The sequence below is a fragment of the Lepisma saccharinum genome, chromosome 18 (genome assembly GCF_977018435.1).
Source record: "Lepisma saccharinum chromosome 18, izLepSacc3.1, whole genome shotgun sequence".
In the NCBI taxonomy this organism is placed as follows: Eukaryota; Metazoa; Arthropoda; class Insecta; order Zygentoma; family Lepismatidae; genus Lepisma; species Lepisma saccharinum.
The window spans coordinates 21073760-21097553 of record NC_139246.1 but is presented as its reverse complement, the minus strand read 5'-3'; the positions used below and the strand labels follow the sequence as shown (position 1 = coordinate 21097553).

Genomic DNA, 23794 nt, shown 5'->3' with positions numbered 1-23794 from the left:
CACAACGCGCGATGAACCAGTACGGTATCGCCATAATGTGTGTTACAGAATCGAAATAACGAGTAACAGTAAGTACTCGTAAATGTAAGAAATATACATTATCTTAGTTAGAAATTCATTATTTCACCTAAAGAAATGTTCCGCATTCCATAATAGTACGTTAGCAATGTAAAATAGTGCAAAATAAATGATTTATAGGTGTCACACCTATAATAAATTAGTACTAACCCTTATTTCTATTCTGGTCATCTTACTTCGCTCTTTCCTACCTCTTGACTAGATTAGTTTAAGTTGTGCAAAAAAAGTTAGCAACACTGTTTGCCCCCTGTGAGGATCGAACTCACGACCCCTGGTTTACAAGACCAGTGCTCTATCCACTGAGCTAAGGAGGCGCTTGGTGTCTTCAGTAGTGTGTCTGTTGGTACCGTATCAGCAGAGACGTAACTCATCCCGCCACCTGTTGGGGAGTGGTGGAGTATAGGGAATAACAGGTGTGTCCTTAAAAGTGAAGCGCGTGTTCAGGCAAGGTGTGAATCAAAGAGAGGTGATGCTGGAAACTTTATCTTCCCATTAACCCTAGTATCCACAGCAAGAGCGAACAGAGACGAGGTCCTCCAAAATTTGGATGGGGTGAGATTGGATGAGAGTTGGTTGTAAGAGCGACCCAAGAGGCCGAAACACGCCTACTTTAATAAAGACATTTATTATTATTATTATTATTATTATTATTATTATTATTATTATTATTATTATTATTATTATTATTATTATTATTATGTACTCTCGTAGCAAGTAAACGAGTTTCAGTATCATACTGGAAGGCGCTTATTTCTTCAGCGTTATACAGGGTGGAGCATTTTCGACTACCTATTTTATAATGAAGACAGAGGATTTGCTGATTACATTTACTTTTATTTTTCATTTCTAGAACAAACTTTGCACCTTTGGATTACAGAAATTGTATACATGAACAATGTGCAAACAATTATTCAAATGATGTCCCTGGCAGGCAACACATTGTGCAAGACGGTCTTGAAAGCTACGCATGACCCATGTTCTCTGGTGTTCTGACTGTTCTTTTTCTCCCATGCGCTTTATTTTGAACACTTCCAACTTCACGCCATTGTTTCCACTATTCATTGATTGTTTTCCTGTTAGGAACTCGTCCACGGCATTGTTGATCACCATTCTCCCTGTGGAATGCACGCTGCACCGATACAATTGACTTCGTCAACACTTACTACTCCACACAAAACATACGTTGCTGTAGAGGCCAACGCTCCATTGCTACTGAAATCCAAAATCCCAGTGTACACGAGGCAGGAGGAAACCGCCCTCCCAATGCATTTGTTTTGCAGTGTTGCCAACCTCAAACTGTGTAGTCGAAAATGTTCCACCCTGTATTTTCCTTGATTTCAGGAAATAGCCTATAAAAGAGTATACAAATGGTGTTCAGAAATTATTGGTCAATTCTGTAAGGCCATATTTGCACCAATAGTGAACAGAGATACATGATACTACAACCATTTGAAAGAGGAATATTTGCCATTTCACACAGACTTTAAATACATTCAATGTGCACCTTATATGCTGCAGGACATGTATCCAAGCAGTACTTCCATGCTAACTCATTCTCGCCAAACCTTCTTAAGCATGTTTTGTGTGACGTTTCCGATAGCGATGTCGATTCACCTTCGCAATTCTGGCAGTATCTGTGGAAGTGGAGAAACGTAAACATTGTCTCTGATGAAACACCACAGGCAGAAATCGCACACTGAGTCCCATCGGAAACGTCACACAAGACATGCTTCAGAAGATTTGGCGAGTGGAAGTATTGCTTGGACACCTGGCCTGAAGCACAATGGCAAATATTCCTCTTTCAAATGATTGTAGTATCATGTATCTGTGTTCACTATTGGTGAAAATATGGCCTTACAAAATCTGCCAGTAATTTACGTATTTTACTCTGCAATTATTTTGCGCTTTGCGGTCTAATACTAGTAAATTTGCTTCTAAGTACGGTTTTCTAATAGTACTAATGGTATAATACAATTTAATTTTACCCACCTCCGTGGCCGAGCGGGTTGAATGGTTCATTTACAATCTCGATTCCTGTTCGAGCACGACACGGTCATGGGAGTTACCTTGTGAATGCCCATACACCAATTTCTATAATTCTCCAGTAATCCTCATCGTTTCTATTTTAGACGAAAAAGAAAAGTGATGAAAAACAACAACAATCCAATTCCAATAGGTTTTCTCAAAGTTTTTCGAGTTTTGCATAGTATCAAGTTCAAGAGGATTCAGGAACGTAGCAAGGGGTGCTGTTGGGTTGAAGCCCCCTCTCCCCGAAATCCTGCAAATATATACTTTAAGAGTGGCCTGGAGGTTGGCATCAAAAGAGCTGCCCCGGCGCGATACAGAGACACCTAGCGAAATATCAGGGAACTAGGAATTCTTCTCGATTGTGTCCTAAACCAGAGGACAGAGCACAGGCTGTGGGCCCCCATGGTGGAAAGACTTGCCCCCTTGGTGTATAGAGGTAATTAATTTTACTTCCTTAGCAGATTAAACATTTGTGTACTGAAAAATTAATCTTCAGGGTTTCTAGTACCCCACTTTTTCGCTTTTAGAGCCCTCTCTACTTCGAAGTAAAATTCTGGCTACGGGAATCATCATTAACTCATCCTCATCATCGCGATTAACATACACAACTAGAAAAGCGGCGCAAAATAATAAAAAATACAAACAAAATACACACGTGGAGGTTACACTGATTGCATACAAGGTGCCGTAACCTCAGATCCAGCATCTTTCCAGTCGGAGGCTTCTCTTAAGGGAGATATAAGTGCCAGAGACGCGTGCAGCAACCCGGTCAACGCCTGTCCTATTTAATCTCTTTTCTTTCGCTACGAGGATTCGCCAAGTCATCACGTGTCTGTTTGCACACACGTGCGACTGAAAAAAGCAGGTGGAAACGGACAGGATGCGTTACACACTCTGGAACTTCCTGCACTCACAGCTGCGTAATTGCCTACAGTCTCCTTTGCCCGAAAAAAAAAAAAAAGGTTTTCAACTCGAGAAACTAGTTGTGACTTACCTTTTAAAACGCATTTGTAATATTATTTTACTATTTTATTTGCCTCGTCTTGACTTCTAACCACCGGTCTCGGCATCGAAGAGCAAGACTCAGTCTCGGGGTATGTAGTCATGGGAGGCCTGGAGGCTGAAGCCCCCCTCTCGAAATCCTGCAAATATCTAATTTATATACTGTATAGTGGTTATTAATTTTACTTCCTTAGCGGATCAAACATCTACCCCCTACCTTTTCACATTTAGATGACGGCTGCTGATAAGGGATGAGCCCCCTCACTCCCGAAATAAAATTCTGGCTACGGGCTTGCTAGTCTCGTCTCGAGTTTAGAAACACTTATAATAAGCAACTTATAGGCCGTCAAAATGTGATTGCAGAAACGACAGCGCGTAATAAACCCTCGAAAATCATCTCCCTATGAATGTACGCAACCACGTTGTACAGGTTCAAAGTGACCGCGAACGGATCAACTTTGCAATTGCGATAAACAAAGTATATCAGCCAATACATGACAAAGTAATCTTGCCACTTTAAAAAGTAAAGTTGGTCCAAATACTATTTCAACAGCATTAAACTAAAGCTCAAAGTTTATATGAACCAATCTGAAAAATATTTAAATTTCAAATTATGTTTAATTTTTAGATCAGTTTTTAGTAATGCACATCAAGGGACTTTTATCTATGAAAAAGTGGTACGTTGATTCCTGCCAAAACAATATAATTTTACCACAAATCCTATGCCTTAACACCGTGGTGCAGTTGGTAGCGTACCGAATTTGTAGTAAAATCACAGGTCTGTCCGGTTCAATCCGCACCACCGGTAAAAAGAAATTAGGTCAACTGAATACGAGAAGGTCCAGGTCCTCTCTCGAAATGTAGTGTTGGAACAAGTATAGTCAAACGTCCCAGACAATAGATAATGTCCCATTAACATGGCATGCTAATGCTATAATTAAACTGACTGAATTTATCTATCCAACGAATACAGATATAAGGAAACAGAACTTACCAATTTCTTGTACATTATCTATTTCTCTATCCACTCAAAATTTGAATTCTTCACAAAGAGTGAATATTGGTGGGGCCCAGAGGCATTTTGGTCTGGTGAGGATATTTAGTGCTTCTCACTATATCTTCAAGGTATTGGTTCATTTTTAAATGCCACTTATTTTGTCGAACCTTGCATGTTTTTATCTTATCAATATGTATCCGTTAATATCCAAAACAAAACTTTGGTTGGCGCTAGTAGATGTCGCTAATGTTGAAGTCAATAGCACGACTATTCAAATGGTAGCATGTGCATTTCTTATTCGCTACATAGCTACACATTTCTGGGAACATTTCTTCTGTAAAAAAATTAAGATGCCACAGGAACTCTGTAACCAAGTGGTAGGACATGTCAAGGCGTCCTCTGAGTTCCTACAGTATATATATGCGATGGTGACTTGAGGAATGGGAGATATGGAGACATTTTCTTGTATGTATGTATACAGTGGCGTACGTAAAGGGGGTTGACGGGGTTTAACCCCCCTTGAGCTTTTGAAATATTATGAAAAATGCTGTAGAAAAAAATAGAAATGGCCAATTTATCACTGTCAAAGATCTGCTACAATACCACTATTACTACTACCACTACTACTACTAATAATAATAATTTTAATTATTCCCATGCAGTACGTTGAAAAGCACAGCATTCCAAACAAGCGTCTTTAAGAGCGAATGCCTTGAAAATAAAATATAAGGGAAACTATGATTTTAAAGAGCAAGAAAGTTTTCTTGTATCTCAGATGCAATAATGTTCAATGACCATGTATTTTTTGTGTGTGAACAATGAGCATTAACTAAAGAAAGTTCTTGGTTCGTTGAAAGCGGCTAATGTATAGACAAAGGCTAGGCCGACAAGAATAACACAGTCCGCCGTCCCATTCTTTGCACCGGCACGTTTGAATTTCTGAATGCAAACGACAATAAGCTTAACTATTGTAAAATGTTTTGGTGGTAACAACAGTGAGACAATCCAGGTGTGAATTATCGGGGATATTTATGCGGCGGCAAAGCCGGAAAAATTTAAACCAATTCCGGGAATCGAATCCGGATCTCCCGCGTGGTTGTCAGACGCTCTACTGACCAGACCACCGCAGCTCCTTGGATGAGTTCCATACTTTGATTATTTCAATTTATTTTAATATATTTTCTTGTTTTTATGGATTTTCTTCACACATAAAATGTCTCACCTCGTTGACTAGACAATTATTTCGTAACAAAGAAACAAAAAAATGTTCCTAAAATTTGTTAAAAATCCAATGACTAGAAAATAATTTCGTTCTATTGCTTTGATAAATACTATATTTATGTAGATCTCTACTACCTAATAGTATTAGTAGTATTATTAGTAGTAATTCAACTAATCAATTAATTATAAGTATGAAAGTATGAAATCCTGCGTACGCTACTGTATATATATAGGCTATATGTCCTCCGTGTGCCGTGTGGTCTAAGGCGCTGTGCTTTGGACTCCGACTGCGGGACGGCATGTGTTCGAGTCCGCCTGAGTTCTCGGCCTGTGTATAGGACCGGTGGCAACCCACCATTGTGAGGAAATTGGGGAGCTGCGAGTGAGTAGCGTAACCCGGTCTGGGAAATCTACAACGCCTGAGGTTTCGACATGCTGACCCCACGTCACCCCAATACCGGTTGAAGATGTCCACACCTCTAGGTAGGATTGTGGGAGGGAGACTGACAGTCGGGAGGTAGGCCATGGGTTATTATTATTATTATTCCTGATAGCAACATTCAAAAAAATGGTGGAATTACATCCAAACTGCAGCACAGGGAATATCTCATTTTTTCCATTGTGTGGACCTTTTCAAGGCATTTTTCCCCCCAGCGCAGATGAAGGCTTGGAGATTAGGGCTGTAGTCCCCCAGCCTCCTCTTAAATCCATGCATGGACGTCTGCAGAATCTTTTCCAGGGAGGGGCAAGCATGGTTCTTTTCCAAGGAGGGCAAAGGAGGCATATTTTCTCCCATAATAGGGATGCCCCTCAAAAAGCATTATTTCAGTCTGCAATTATCATTGTAGATTAGGCACACACAGATGTACTACGTAGAAATTTTCATGTTTCTTCAACGAATTTATAATAATTAACATAAATTACTGTGACTGAAATGAAATATATAATTTTTAGGCGGACATTCATTTTCCAGGGGGGCGTGGCCCCCGTTTGCCCCCCCCCCCTTCCGGACGTCCATGAATCCATGTCTCCTCTGGATGAGCAAATTAAGAAATAGGCTAAATTTTTGAAGTTTTGAATTTAAAATCAATCTTTCTAGCCTGTAGTGAACAAAGGAAAGGAGGAGGGAGCCCAGAAAAAAAAAACAGAGTGAAGATCGTAAGGCACTGTGCCGTGACGGGATCGGCTCATATTCAAATGAGCTTTCTCTTTCACTTCCCGGTGCGAGCACAGGCTGGCGTGGTCGCAGAATCGAGCAGCCACTGCGAAAAGAAAGAAATCGCCATGAGCGGAACTGAAATATTCAATAAATATTGCTCACACGTTGGCCAGAAAGTTTTGTATGACTGGTCAATTCGTTCATATAAAATTGACTAAAAATATAATAATATACACAAATAATAAGCTATCGTATTGCTAATGTTTTATTACTACTACTATTATTACTGTATCGTTGGGATAAACTTGAAACTGATACACAACCAGACAAAACTATTTTTCTGTATATTTTCACAATTGCTACCGTCAATACGCTGAAATCCCTATTTATTCTATTCTGTTATGAACTTTTGGATAACTCGTTCAAGAAAATGTTCGAGTTAAGTTGTTTTTAAGTCCCATTTAAGCACTGATAGGGTAATAGGTAATTTAATTTATATAACTAAATGCTTTCCATTGTACAATAGCACACAATTAGATTCAATTTCTTATTGTTAGGAATAGAATGGTTTACATCGTAAAGTGGCATCAAAATTATACTGATACATTGGCTCTTTTGCTAATAAGAACATGTAACTAAACGCATGATAGTAAGCTACACTGCTGCACTTCCACTTACTTTTTAAAAATAATTTACTTACTTACTTAGTCGCGTCCTCTTCTACCTGCCGGTGTCGAGTGGTTACAGAGAGTTCTCCAGACGTTTCTGTCCAACGACTTTTCCTGTGCCTCTTTCCATCTTATGCTTCGTTTCTCCAAAATCTCTTTGACACTCATATTCCATGTCTTTCTTGGTCTTCCTTTTGGTCTTGTTCCTTGTGGACGTGCTTCCCATATCTGCTTTGGCAGTCTCGTCTCACTCATTCTGCTCAAATGGCCGAACCATCTGAGTTGATTACGTTCAACTGTTTCTTGTAGTGGCTGAGCATTTAAAGATTGCCGAATGGTTTGATTTCTTATCCGATCTTTCCTGGTTTTCCCACTTATTCTTCTAAGGTACCTCATTTCCATTGTTTGTACACTTTAAAAATAATATTCCACTAAAAACGTGACGTCATCTACCTTCAACAAATACCCTGACCGACCAAGCTTGTATATATCTACCTTGATAATATTTGTGCATAGATCTGGCAACATGACAAGGATAAACAGCCACCTGTAAGCTGTAAGTCCAATAAAGCTTAGTTGAGTTGAGTTAACATGACAAGGGAACGGAGCTGCCATCTGTTATCGAAAAGTCCTTGACATTTTCATCTGAGAAACATTTCAAGGTTTCATAGTGCAAGATGGCAACCACCCACACTAGCATATCTTTGTACACTAAATCAACTAGGCTCATTCCACTGTTTATGCCCAAAATGATAGTTACTGCCTTCTAGTTGTACTAGCAATTTATTAACTTTATTATGACACAAATTTACACTGAATCTGTACTGTCATGTAATTTGTTTCATCCTCAAAAATGTTTGCCATGAATGAGGAGCTACTATTTAATAACTTTTCAATAAGTGACAAGAAAAAGTTTCCAAGGTCGGTAAATATTTATATAGATAGAAACATTGTCACACCATGAGTTCCAGCATGTTATGACTGGAAGTGGAAAGTGAACTTGAGTAACATTTGGATATTCTTCACGAAGATATATTTTTTTAGAAAGTAGCAATTTCATTTTTCTATTCCGTAAAAAAGACTAGTTTTAACTTTGACAGGCTCCTGCATTGACAGCTCTCTCGCCTTTGGTGCCAGCGGTTCCGTGTTCGATTCCTAGCGGAAGCCAGTAAAATCTCGCTATTGACCCAACTGCTTGCAAAAGAGAAGTAGCAGGCTCTGGTCTCAAAATACAGAAAACAACGGCGCTGACCACGCGTCACCCAATGAAGAAGCAGCTCTGTTAGGTCCTGGCTTTTAGAGGTTGTTGCCCCATGGTGGACCTTGCCAACACGGTAATTCAATTCTGACATCTCTTTCAAAATTACATCCATTATCAAATTAGCTTTGTAATTTCGCTCTTATTTGTAGTGAATTTCGTATTTTTAATCCAATTTCAAACTTTATCGCGGATTACAGGATTCATTGTTTTCTGCAACCTCCATTCTGTTCGATCTTCACTTCAGCCCTTCGCTTTATAGCAGCGTAGGACGCACTTATTTTGATGTCGTGAAGCATTTGGTATCTTCTTCTTACCCGAATTTTCTTTCCCTTCACCATTCCTCCAATAGCATCCTTTAGGATACAGTTTCTTCTCATCCAGTGACCCAAACATTTTCTTTTTCTCTTCTTCAGCATTGATCTCGTTTCCCCAACTCTTTCTAGCACTGTTTCATTTTTCTGCCATTTTCCATAGCCACATTGCCAGAACTTCCAGTCGCTTTTTCTCACTTTTCCTCAGTGTCCATGTTTTCGCACCATATAGAGCTACACTCCATACAAAGCATTTCATTAGTCTCTTCCTCAGTTCTTTGTTCCTAGATCCACAGAAAATATTTTTCTTTCTATTAAAGGTTTCCATCTTCATTGCTATTTTTACTTTTATTTCCTGGCTGCATTTCGTATCACTAAAGCTCTCGCCACGAAAACAGTCCAGTCAAGGTCGGAGCTTCCCCTTGCCTCCTGCACACCCCTGGCCCTCCAGGGTTGCCATACTTCTTCCAAGCTGCTCAGTCGACACTTCGAGCGTTGTACGTATGCGGTTGATTTCGTCGGTTGAAATTGTTGCTTATTGGTAACACTGTAGGTGGGTGGTGTGACCTTGACTGGACTGTTTTCGTGGCAAGAGCTTTAGCGCACTTATTTCTCACAACTACACTCATTTGTACAGCATTTGGACGCATTTATCGCGATTGCGAATATCTGCCATTCCTACTATACTGTGTATTAACAAGAGAGGACTAAGAAAAAGCGAAAATTAAAAACCTTGATTTAAATGTCACACTTGCCTGAACGTATAGAATAATGTATAAATGCCAACTTCTACTCAGGAGATATAATTTACCTTGTCAGCACTTGTAACTGTTCAGTTGCATACCTTGTAACAATGGACGGAAGGATTCAATTAACAGAAGGAAAGCGTTGTTTGTAAATAAGAGTTTAGGTCGTGCATTAAACCTGATTTGAATATTCGAGTGCAACAAACTACAAAACAATGAAATGATTTACAAGAAAGAAATGTTCACTCAAGGTTCATGTAGACAACATCGTCCCGCCGACGATGTTCTTTGTGAGTGTCCCTTTGTCAGTTTCACCATCCTCATTTTCGCGATCAGCCAAAAGTACCAGAAAAGCGAAGTAAAATAAACAATATCAATCAAACAGTCGAAAATCGTGCGAATCGAAAGATTCCCGAGTAGTACAGTTGCCACATTTTCCGCCAGGTGGAAGTTCGAACGTCACCCATCGCGCTCTGGGCCTCAGGCGCACAATACGAAAGCAAAAGACAGACTTCAACCGAATTGAATAATGTTTCCACCTATCTACTACTTAAATTGGACATGTGGAGTGTAATTTTTTCTTTAACATTTTTCCTCAATACAGTGTTATCGATGAAATGTGCAAGTAACACTGAGTTTCAGATAGTTTATTCTCCAAATAACTCAAACTTTGTTTTTTGAATTCTGACTAAGTTTACCAAAGGAATTCCAAGAGAGTAACAGACGATTTTTCACAAAAATTTGGTTCTTACGAAAGACCCACTCTCGATAAAGTCATTGTGAGTGGTCCCAGAAATGTGTAAAGAACTTTCCAATGTCGTTTTGTAAGTTTGGAGTTTATGTTAAGAAGTTCTGTATTGCAAACAATGTATATTATTAATAAAATGATTTAAAACATTACGTTTTCATCTCTCGGAAGGGATATATATTTCTAAACATTTTAAGCGTTTTATTTAATAATTGCAATTCCTTAAAAAGCTCGTATCATTTTATTAAGCATTCGCGAACACCTTGGCAGAGGATAACGGCCCCTTAAGATCCCATAGCTAGATATTTTGGTGCCCTAGGCAGGATGGTGGCTTGGCATCCCCTCGCACTATGAAACACCGACATTTTATGTGCGTCCTTCGATATTTTCTTCTTATTCTATAGTTTGTGATGTACACAGTGTATTTCCCCACATCCTACAAATTTTGAAATGAGGAAAACAAAGAAAAACTTATTTTTAAAAAAGTAGGTTATTTTAAAGATTAGATGTTTGCATTTCTGTTTTTTTTATTTGTGTGTAAAAAATACTATTAAAACGTACTATTACTTCTACTTTGGTCAACTCCGCCGCATCTTCTGACTCTGTTGTCTTTATTTCAATAAGAAAAAAGCTGTGACTGTATGGTTCTGTAATTCTGTCTCTCGGTCTTTTTCTCTCTCTCTCTATTTGTCTATCACTGCGTGTGTGTTTTATTACTAATATTATTATTGCTCTAATATATACATATATATATATATATATATATATAATTGCAAAAAAAAAATATTTTGGTCTCTTTCAGCAGGTACACTTGTGTTGCAAACAAAATCCCGAATCGAGTAAGTAGATTGAAAACAAAATCTGGTAAGTATTCTGTACATCTTCTACATTTTGAGCACTTTCTTTGCTTTTTGAGTTTACTCCCTGCCACCTATGCTTTCTTCTTGCGGTGTGATCCACACTGTAACTCGATGGCTGAGAAAATCCATTTCCTCCTCGTCTTACAGTCTCTGCGCTCTCAGTTGGAGTGTCTCGGTTTTCTCCTCGACATAGGAAACAGGAAGAAATCAGTGAGGCACGAAAGCTATTATCTGTAGGATGTGGTTTTGTGGTAACTTCACTCTGTTACATTAAAAAGGTAGTTCGTACAAGGTTCCTTCCGTTACACGTGGACACAATTCGGAATTTTCGGTTCGTTTATTTTAAGTTGCTCCTCTACTTATTTAGTTTCATAGAGAAAAAAATTGATTTGAATAACCAAGGAAAAAAAAATCTGTTAAAAAATATTTTTTAAAATGGGCGACAGACAAATATGTGTTCACAAGACCCAAATTATTTTAGTAATAGTGCATATTTGTTTGGCGTTATAAAAATTACCCAAAAAACCTACGGGAATTGCGTAGGATGTCTAATTCGCATTATTTCATGAGCATAAAAAAGTTATTAGGACCGTATCGTTGCACTTATGTAAACATATACTTGCAACTATTATCATGGCGTCATCACGTTTTAAGAAAACAAAAACAACCTCGACATACTTATGATCAGGGAACGGATTTATATGTAAATTATGTATGAATTATAACCAGTTATATTTTGTAATATCTTTGCGTTATCATGGCACGCAGACTCGAAAAATGCCGCTTTTATTTTCTATATTTGTACATATATTAGGTTTTTGGCTCATATTTAGCTATAGTTATTTATACATATTATTTCCATATTTCAGAACATTTCTCAACATATACTCCATACTTGCGCAATAACTACTTGTGAATTTTTTGCGAGTAACAGACAAATTTGAAACAATTGTTTTTTTAATTTATTGTTTTGGAAACAGAAAATGAAAACACATTTTGTGTAGTTTTACAATTAATGTCAATGTAAGTGTACTGTATTTAATGTAGATCCTGTAATGTATTATATTATTAAAAATGTAATTTATTACAATTTTAAGTCGATATTGAACTCCATATTTTGGTGAGAATAACTAAATATGTATCTATATTTAGCACATTTTTACTAGCCTACATATAAATCCGTTCCCTGCTTATGATATATGATACAACTTTGAACCGAACCTTCCACCGATTCTAATCGAAAACTATAACAATTAAAAGCTGTTGAAAATATTGATAAATATTACACTCTAATTATAAGTATCAATTTACCAGTTTTACTTTAAAATATTCAAAAATTACATCAAAATATAAGAATGCGTGTTATGTAATCACAAAATAGATTTTTTTGACATGATATGGGTACAAAATCAAAGGAAACTTCAAATTTTCCATAACTTCCAGGAGTACCATGAAGAGTAATATCCTTCAAGGTGGGTTCCGGACTGAAAAAAGTTGAGAACCACTGTTCTGCGCAATGCCTTGTGGGAATAAAAGTATGTCGACAAGTGCGGTAACAAGTATCGTGCTGCAGATGAGCCAGTATCAGTACGTCCAACTGGAAATCCATGTGGTTCAGGCATAAGTGGGATATTTTCATGTACCGCACTGCCTTCATTCCCTCCTTTGCTCCCTCGTCCCCTTCCGATGCCGGTAACTACAAGATCGCTCATATCTTAACTCTTCCAGCCAGACATTATCCCTCAAGGGCATCGCAACGCTTACACACCACATTACATCTACTAGCAGCTGGCAAGAGATCCTGTGTCTTGAGGAAGGGAAGGGGTTTGCAGAAATGCTTTTTCTTTTTTCTTTTGTACCTGTCGCAACTTTCACTTCTTCCGTACGCCGAGAGCAATTCAAAGGAGATGAAGAAAAACACGACCCGGTTAGACCCACCGCACTGAACTTCCACCGTCACACGTCACGCTCACATGCGTTCCCTTCCGCCTCCTACGTCACTTCCGGTTTTCTGTGCATCCACAGGTTACTATCCTTTATTTACAGACCAGTTATAAGGTTCTAATGTGCAAACCATACCATAGCCACCTTTTCCGTCTCTGACAATCATCGTCACAGCAAATTCAAGTTCTAATAACAAAGAAAATGATCATTAATCTTAATAATTACACCTGCACTTGTACTTCATGTAACACATACCTATTACCTCTCGCAAGAGTAATGATTTATTAATCCATAGTTGAAATCTGGGTTGTTATAGGTCTAGGAAACCCTTAAATTCTAATGGGTTCGGTTGCAGGACCGGACCGGAACCATTTTTCACGCACAATATAGATTCGGTCCAAGTTGTAAATTGTTTCATTGAAAAAAGCTTCCTGGACAATATTTTAATTGATCCCGAAAAAGATTCCTGCGGAAAAAAGGTTCCTGGACCGAATTTAAATTCATTCTGGAAAAAGGTTCCTGGACCGAATTTAAATTGAGCTGGAAAAATGTTCCTGGACCGAATTGAAATACTTTAAGGATAAAAAGGTTCTTTACGGTCCAGAACCCATTTACGCTTGCTGATTTTCTCTCCTGGATCGGAATAGAATTTGTTTCAAATTCCTGGATCTTTAACAAACGTGCTTTCTTTAAATACGACAAATTTCAATATATTATTTTATTATTGTATAATCTCCCAATTGTATTGTATAGCGTTTAATGTACAAACATTCTTTATTCTATTATTATGAACACATATTTCTAGTGTGTTCGATAAAGGACATGTAAATCACAAACTTAGATTTTCTGTTACTTTCATTTAAATTATACTGAATCGATTCAAGTAAATGTTACATGTATAATTTTATATTGTGCATGTGTAAATATTCTGAACAGTGATGATTTAACATTTTAAAAGAATAAACATAGAAACTGTCTGCTGTAAAATATTTTTTGACTTAAGTGGGTTTTTCTCGAACAGTACATTTTTGACAAGGGTTAGTTGTAAGACCAGCCCATGTGGACGAAACACACCGGATTAAATCAAGTCGACCTCCACGATGGTGTATTGGTAACCTCGTTTGACACGTACTTTCCCATTGCACTAATATTTATTGTTATTAATTACCTTTCTCGTTGTACAAATGTTTATTGTTCTTTCCTAATTACCTACCTCGTTGTACAATTATTTATTGTTATTAATCTTAATCTCTGTTATTCATTTTGTGATTCTTGCGGTATTTAATATTTAAACCTATCATTGATAATGTCAGGATAGTGACTGACGTTTACGTACATATCTTGTATGAGCTGTTGCCATGGGAATTACGATTGGGTTCTGTTTTGACTTTTATACTGCAGGAGGCCTTAGAAAGAGCGTTTTGCGGGCTAACAGCAGACGTCACTCGCACGCTGTTGCCGATACTCTCGTGTCGTCTGCTCCTCATCCGAACAAACAGGCCGAGGTAGCAAGAGGCAGAGGTCACTCACCCTTCCAGAAGGGTGCAGAGAGCTAGCTGTGGCAACCCTGGCAACCGGACTCCCTCATTCGCGGACCTGATTGGTTCTCGCAGACACACTGCAAGCCCGCGAAGCGATCTTTTTAAGGCCTCATGGAGTTATAGTTCGAGCTTTGAGTTTTAAAGAGTGGTCAAGTTGAATTGTAAGAAGCTGTTATTTCTTTGAGTGAAATGGATTTTATGCACATAAGTTTTTATTTTGCTAAGAAGTAAAATATACTTAATTTCTCTTAGTGAAAACTTGACTTTGAATTTTATTTGACGAACGAACGAACAGATATATTATTACCCAATACCCTCAGAGGCATCACGTGAATGCTACGAGTCTTCATGTGATCATTTTTATTGTGTTTTAGTGAAATAATCATGTTCTTTTCACTGAAAGAACGTGTCACGTTTTCTTGTAATGAAGGGGTCCAGGGTTCGATACCAGGTGGGGGAACATTAGTGGTACAGATCCTACTTTAAACTGTAGGTCCAGTCTTAATTAGCCTGTCTGTGCATAAAAGTGAAATTAAAACGAACTCAAGCAAGCAAACAGAAGCATAAATCGAGACTCATTTGCCTTTTATCCTTCTGAATGTTTCTTTTCTGCCCCCTTTGGCTCATCTCGACTAGAGAATTAGTGATGATTAGATACAATTGATGAACGGACACTCACAAAGTAACCTATGCGCAGGCCGGGACTAAAACCAGAGGCCACTTAGAACGAGATTCTGTTCGAGGCAGGGTACACCTTTAGGCTGAAAATGTAAAATTTTCAAATTTCGATGCTTTGTCCATTTTCTTGATTTTACAGGAGAGCACTTTATTCCTTGTTATGAGCATGTTCTTTCCATGTATACGCAACGAAAACCTCTTTGTAATATGGAAAAAGCACTATATTCTTGTACAATTTCTAGTTAGAAAGACCCTTCACAGAGCTATTTCATAGCATCTTTACCTCAATTTGGCTAAAAATGGATAAAGCACGTTCTTTCCCGGTGGTCTTCAATTGTAATGGAAAAAAACTTTTCGCCTCAAGAGTTCATACAAAATCCCCCCCACCGACACGTCATCGTGAAAGCTCGTCAAACCCGCATGCACCATTAATTTTTCTTTGAATGGTTAGTTCGTGACAACCTATTGTCTCATTTCGTTCCATTTGCATTATTTTCTTTAAGAATGCGTAACAAATAAAGCCTTACGTCACCCTTAACTATAAATCTGAAAGCAAAGCATATTACGAAGCACTGTAGTCAATATAGTAACCAGTGTTTTCGTAGAAGGGTTGAGTATGAAGGGGTGAAATATTACACTTTTGTCAGATTGTCCATTCTCCGATCCTTTTTTTCCGATAACCGAAGCGGCTCGTATCACAGAAAAAACATCAAGAAAACTATTTTCTAGTAGAAAATACTACAGTAAGTGGCTATTAGCATTTACCATTTTCTTGTCGCAATTTTTGGGTTGTGTTTGGTTGATTAGGATTTTTCGTAAGTCAATACGTGGCAAGTAATATGTGAAAGCTCACCCTTAATGCCCCTATATCTTTCTTGTTATTGCTTTTAATATGTAAAGTGAATATTCTAATGTTTACACATGTATTTAAAAACATGTCCCTAACGACAAGGTCTGGGAATTTTTTGTTCTCGATCTGGAAAGCCTGGAAATGTAAGGGAATTTCGTTTTATAAAACTGTAGACACCCTGATATACGCATTTGAGGGAAATTGATGATGCGTTTCAATGTAGTTGACTATATACCCAGGGATTGAATTCAACCTCTAGTTCTAGTAGACCCCAAGTTTCATACGCTTAAGGCCGAATCCATCGGAACTGGATATCCAGTTAGTTGGCGCTGAACTGGCTACCTGCCCGGATGTGATGGCTGCCTGGTTGGCTACTTGACTGGTTTGGAGGAATAGGACATGTTGTAATTGCTACTGGTTTTCCTCGACTGGATTCTGTGAAACAGCCAATCAGAGCAAAGTTTGACATTGTGAAGATAATCTGTGAGTTTGTAAAGCAGAGCTTTTGTCTGTGGTTTCCGATTGTTGGCTGTTTTCGTTAGTTTCTCGATGAAAAAAGAGGAAAGAGATGACGTGCAGTGCATTCGTGTTCAGTTCATTAATATTTAGGTATTAATGCAAAGCGATGAGATGTGTACGTGACAAATATGATTAGCCGAAAATGAAAATCCTTATTATTACAAGCGTATTAAATTAATTGTTTGATTATTTTGAAATTTGTGAATGATTCCTGCGAATCTCATGTATGAATATGCGTACCCGAGTTAATTAAAAAGCTTGTTCGGTACGCATTGATTACTATATTTTTTCGAGCCAATTTCTAGTCCATACTTTTTTTTTAATTTTTAATAAAAGCACAAAGCAGTATTCTTTAAATTGCTCGTCCATCTTTACAGATGTAGTCTGCTCTGCTCAATGTCTTGTGGGAACAAAAGTATATCGACAAGTACAGTGGCAAGCATCGTGTGAGGCGAAAACTAGCAAATGGGTAGCCAGTCCAGCGCCAAGTAGGGCATTCCTGCTGGAAATCAAGTTCCGTGTGATTTAGGCTTTATGGTCGGTTCTTGAAGTGACGCGGAGGTGAAAGGGGTTACTTTGAGGACAAACAATGCCGATAGCTGAACTTCCCTTTAAAAAATTGTCAAGGCATAAATAAAGTATTCACAATTACGAATTTCCTTCTTTTTATTGTACCTAGTGACTCTAGTTGACACATCTACCGTGTTCTGGAATACGTACTTAAGTCACAAACTGCGATTTTCTGTTGTTTTGATTTACGTCACACTGAATCAATTAAAGAAATTATTATAAGTATAATTTTATGTTGATCATGTGTAAAGATTCTAAACAGTGATGATTCAACATGAATATCATGTCTGCAATTGCTATTAAAAGAAAGAACATAAAAAACTACATACTGTAAAATTGCGTTTTTTGACTTAATTCCTTTTACCGCGAACAGCTTAGATATTACATCATAGTTCACAAGTTATTAGATTTAAAACATAATATTCACAATTTATTTCCTGGCGTGTATTAAGCCGACAAAGGGTTATTATTACATTAAAAATGCTAGTATTATTGTACATGTTACATTTCGTTTGTTAGCATTGTTAAAAATCAGAAAAATGGCCTACCAATTGTCAGTATATTTCGCTGCACCTGCAAACTCCAAGACACCTCCCACATCTAGTCGTACGTTGGTTTGGATTAGTTTTTCTCCTGGCTGCTTGATAATATTGACTCCAAAATAAAGTTTTCAATAGTTTTTTAACAGTGTTTTCGAAGGGTGTGCATTAGTTTCATTCATACAATACAGGGTTACTCCATCTTTGGCGCAAACAACTAGGAAGGCCAGGCCAGGTCAGGCCGAACACACCCTGAATTTCAGCCCTGATAAAACCTAAACAATACCTTGGACAATGAATTTGGTGCAGTTAATGAGCTGAGGATAGATTATGATCAGGCACATTATCTACAAATACATTCCTGGAAGGGTGCGAGGGGTCGGACCAAGTCTCTCAATAATAATAATATTAATAATAATGATAATAATATAATTAGAATAATTATATTAACTTAAATTAAAATAATATTAATTAAATATGTAAATTAATTAATATTGTATTGTTATTATTACATGAATAGATAAATAGATGGTAAAAATATAGAGATAGATATAACCATGTATTCATAATCTTGCTTACGTGTAGTTAAGATTGCCCAAAATTGTACATAAACAACTGCCCTGGTAAGGAAATTAATGTCAAATAGATATAGAATTGAATATTTATTTAATAACAAAAAAGGAGATATATCCAATTGACGAAAAGTAATATTTTATGCATATTACCATAAGTAGTAGTGTGCATACATGCTTAGATTAGATATATAAATCTTTGGAACTATTCTTCTAAGCCATCCGTATGTTCCCAATTCCTTGCCTTTCAATACGTTCGGCGCAAATAAAAAACCATCAATTATGCAACAAATGCTAGACAAGTACAGTTTGATTACTTAATTTAATACTTGGTAAGTCTTTCGAGGGGCGTGTCCGGCCCCCCTGGACCCCCCTTTCAATTGTCCTTGATTATGATGTCGCATATTACTACTTTTCATAACTGTTTACTTTGTAATAAAAGTTCACTTTCATGATTTAGCTTTTAAGCTTTGAATTACATTCTTCAAGAACGTCAAAAGATTGTTTTTAAGTTTACTTTAATGCATGATGTGTGAGATCGAACAAGTTATCCCTTGATTACAAGGTTAAGGCATTATCATCAAGAGCGTCAATGTGACGTCATTTATCAGCACATTGAAAGCGTATTCGTTACCGTTGATTGACTCACCTGGCAACTACCCACCTTGGGTGACGTGTTAATGATACAAATTAATCACAACCAAAGAGTGATTCATTGTTCTGGTGCTATTGTTCTCGGCAGGGGATGCAAATCGTGTCAGTAGAGTCTCATAACGGGACTAAATAAGAATTACAACAGAAGAAAGATAAGAAAAAAAAAGAGAATCCCACGAAAGAAATATGAGATACCGTTGTACCAATTCGACACAATTGTTTTACGTACAATTTCGGCTTGTGTTCCCAAGAAGGTCACTCGAATGCTGGAATCGGGTCTGGAGGACGAAACGTTTTTTCCACAAGAGGGCAGACCAGTCGCCTCGATCCAGTTCACATCTTGGACAGTTTAATTTTTCCCCCACTCGTCTCGCCAGCCATTTTTGTTTACCGGTATTGTTTCGAACTTTCTCAATTTCTTTTTCGAGGTTAACCCGGCTGACTTAAGGAACGTTTAACCCTGACACTCTGAAACGATGAGTCCGTTAGGGCTGGATATTTCTTTTTCAGGCGTGACGTCACGCTTCACTTGTTGTATGGTCACACTTGGAATGACACGACAAGGTTGACAAGTCGTAAACTTGACTTTTTGGCTCGGATTACACGAAAAAAGTGGAGCTTTCGTGGGTAAAATAATTTCACCATCCTTGAAATTGTAAAATTACATGAATTTGTATAATAATTTACTGTAGTTAATTAATATTGTATAATTGTTTCGAATTTATGCACATGTAGTTTAAAGTCGGGCCCGAACCGCTATAATATGTCCCCACTCGGAATCAATCCATTTGAACCTTTGCAAGGGTCACGGATTCGAATCCCTCTCGGGCTTGGTTGTTTGTGAATGTCCATTCATCAATTTCATCATATCATCACTCATTCCCATCTTCGCAAATTAGCCAACAGGCACAAAACGCGAAGTAAAATAAACTAAATAAATCAATCAATCAATTTGAACCTTTGATTATAAGTCAATAGCTTAACCATTAGGTTATCAGGGAGCTCCGATATTTATTATTATTATTATTATTGGATTGATGTTTTAAGTCCACTTTATGCACAGTAAGGCTAATCGGGACTGGACCTACAGTTTAAAGTGGGATCCGAACCACTATGTGCCTCCACCGGGAATCGAACCCGGTACCCCTTGATTACAAGGCGACGACGCTACCATTGCGCCATCGGGGAGGCCCTATTATTATTATTATTATTATTATTATTATTATTATTATTATTATAAACAAACATATTATATTTATTATTAACAAAAATAAAAGTAGCTGATCTTGTTGAAACGTACAATTTGAATTTATGTTGATGTATAAGATTGTAGGATCCACTGTTTTATTTTATAATTATGTATTCAATTTTTTAATTTTGTATAACCAATTTTGACACAGTGATATACCTGGTTGTTTAATCGTTATCATCACTTCAATAAATATGATTATTATTATTATTAGAACAATACACAGTTAATTGCACAATATTATATAACAATAAACAATTATTAGTATCAGAGATATAATAGATCTCGTTGAAAACTGTAACTTGAAGTGTAAATATGCTAACTTGTTATGTTATGTTATTCTACAGCATACGTATTTTATTCGTGTAACTTTGTACTTTTGTATTTGACTTAGTGCTGTATTAGGTTTCATACTGTGCTCAACACTTAAAATAAACGATTATTATTATTATTAACCTTGAGCTTAAGAAGGAAAGATAAAATTAAAGTATTGATACAAAATATTTTGTCAAATAGGATTGATTGTGAATACTTTACAAATACAATAGCTTATAACGTTCCAAAATATTCATTATTATAAGTAAAATTGAAAAATGGTGGTGAATTTACAAAAATATCAATCGATGATTTCAATTATGACTTCCCTTAAATATTATATTATATATAACCAGTATGTGTTAATCGTTGGATATTACTCTTTGTGACACACTGCTGTATAAAGTTTTTCTTTTAACTGTTCTCAGTACTTTAAATAAACTACTATTATTATTATTTCAGTGTATAGGATAGCACAGAGCGTTAAGGCGCCATGGCTTCTGGGTTTGATTCCCTGCCTGCAGATTGGTGCTTTTGTGAGTGTGCTTCATCAATTTCATATCAACTCATCGTTGCGATTAGCCAAAAGTGGAAGAAAAAGACACTAATAAGAAAAATCAAATCAAGTATAAATAATAGCTACACTTTTTGTACGTAGTATAAGTGTAAAGTTATACTACCAAAGCTTCTTCTTCTTCTTCCTCTACTGCTACTACTACTACTACTAATGCTGCTGCTGCTGCTAATAATGATAATAACCTGGGGGAGGCACATTGCACAGTGGTTCGGATCTCACTTTCAACTGTAGGTCCAATCCCTATTAGCCTATCTGTGCATAAAGTGGACTTTAAACATCAATTCAAACTCAATGATAATAATAATAATAATGTAACCATGTACAAATAAATTACGGTGTTTTTTTCAATTATATAAACATGGAACCCTCATAGCAAGTTCCGCACCCCATACACACTCCTAGAACACATCCTAGCACCACTTATAATCCCCCTGTGAAACAGAAACATGTTTCATGTATATATGTACCTAACTCTCTAGCCTTCTTAACCCCGAAGGTTTGTGGCTGCAGCAACACAAGCCTTCCATCTGTCCTTATCCTGGGCAAGATCAATCCAATATTTTCCATCCTTACCGATTTCCTTTAGGTTCATTTGTATATGTAGGCAAGTAGCCAAAAGTGTCCAAGGGGAAAAGCTGCTACAATTTCCCATAAATACGAACCAGATTATTTCATATTTTCCAAGCGGAAAGATTGATTTGGTTTGGCTGAGTAAACCGTGTGGGCAGGTGAATTTTTAAGGGGTAGATCTCCACCTACCCACCCTTGACGCCGTTCCTGAAGGCTGTTCCCATCAACACCGTTCCCCATGCTCTTAGAGTTCTCGCAAAGTTCACCAAAGAATTTAAGTAATTACACCAAACAAGTAGGTTGAAAAACAACACTTAACATGTCTTTATCCTAATACACAGCGCTGAAACAAAGATGATCATTGGTCTAACGAAGGAAGAACTCTGTACTTGTTATACTTTTCCCATTGCTAAACAGGAACTTGGAAGCCAATGCTAAATAGACAAGTTAGCGCTTGGCGGGATTTCAACACCGTAAGTCAACTTTCACGACACTGAGCACAACGTTTACCGGTGGCAGACATGTTCAAAGACCAATTGACAGTACCAAAAATGTCGTACAAGAGTACTGCTCCTTAGAGCATGATAGTGCTTTGGGCCTCCTTACTGTGGGTACAGGGGTACAGGGGTACATTGCACCCCTGCAATTCTTAGAAAGGAGCACCCCTTAAAGCTATAAGTCCATATTGTGTCCCATGACAATTCATTTAAAATAACAATTAAAACTTACCAAAGTATGTAGCAGGTGCAGAGAATAAGAGAAGAATGTAAGACACAAAAAAATAGTATATGTAATATTTAAAGTAGAATAAGTGATTGTTTCTACGGACGACTTCGTTTGATACCATAGCCTATTTGGACTAAAATTAAGCTATATTTTTATATCATCTGGTGGATTTAGCTAATTCATAGGTGTAGCAAATTGTCCAATCATGCTACGAATTCTAAATCCTCGTACTATGATGATTAACATTCTTGAATGTCTGGCTTGGGAATATTCTATTCTCAGGGTCACGTGACTCTGTTGATTAGTTGATTGTCTATATATATATATTAGTATGCTTCTTCCTTCTCCTCTCCTCTACACTTGCAGATTTTATGAGTTCATGAATTTTCTGACCAAGCCCACTTCCGGTTTTACCTACTTCCGGTTTGATCTACTAATAATAATAGTTATTGTAACTTACGGCCTGCAAGTCACAGAAAACATTTTTTTTGGGTAGAAAATATCTCTACAATTTCGAGTTACATTAACTCTTTCAGGAAATCTCGGGGGGGTGGGGGGCAAGCTCCCTTGCTGGGGGGAAGGGGTACAGATTTAATATACGTAGTTTACATCTATCAGTCTGTAAACAATGTTTGGATTAATTGTTACTTAGCCTATAAAGCAGGCACGTGCAATCTTTAAATTGTCAACAGAGAACAGTGTTTTTCTCTATTAACGAGAAATGCAAATAGGATGATGAAAAACTTCAGTCCAATTATTTTTAGGAAGGCAATATATTTTTTTGTGTCCCTTTTCACAACGCCAGCGCAAATAAAAGTAAATTGATGTTTATAGTTCAACATCGAAGCTTGCTGTATTTACGGTTTGGCTTGTGTAAATACCGCCGATGACATGTTTTTCGGCTTAGCACGACAACCTCGCTTGTTTGCTCAACAGCTCTTCGACAAGCATTCTCCTGGAGCTACGTGAGAAATAGATTCGAATAACTGGAAATAAATGCGGATGACCATGAGAATGTCTGGGAAATCCAGTATGGTGACCTTCATATTATGTTGGAATCGTTTGGATAACAATATTTTTCTTGTTAGAAATTGTCACAATTGTTCGGAGATGGTTTGGAAAATATTATTAATATTATTGATTTATTTGCACTTGTATTTTTGTTATTTTACGTCGCATTCAGCCACTTTTGGCTAATTGCGACGTTGAAGGTGACTGATATAGATGAAATTGACGAAGGGGCTCTCACAAAGAAGTATGCCCAAGCCAGAAATCGAACCCGGGAACTTCGAGGGCGAAATCGAAAGTCGACCATTGAACACTCTCGGCCACCGGAATGACTAAAATATTTTAATTTAATATTGCACTGTGAACACACACACAAATACACACATACAGTAATGATATTCAT

At 37.3% G+C, this 23794-nt stretch overlaps 1 non-coding gene across 1 annotated transcript; it reads right to left on the bottom strand.

Annotated features, from left to right (window-relative positions):
• Positions 1 to 319: 319 nt before the first annotated feature.
• On the bottom strand, positions 320 to 392 carry TRNAT-UGU (transfer RNA threonine (anticodon UGU)). Its single transcript has one exon. It is a non-coding gene; the product is annotated as a tRNA-Thr (tRNA).
• Between the last annotated feature and the right edge of the window lie 23402 nt (positions 393 to 23794).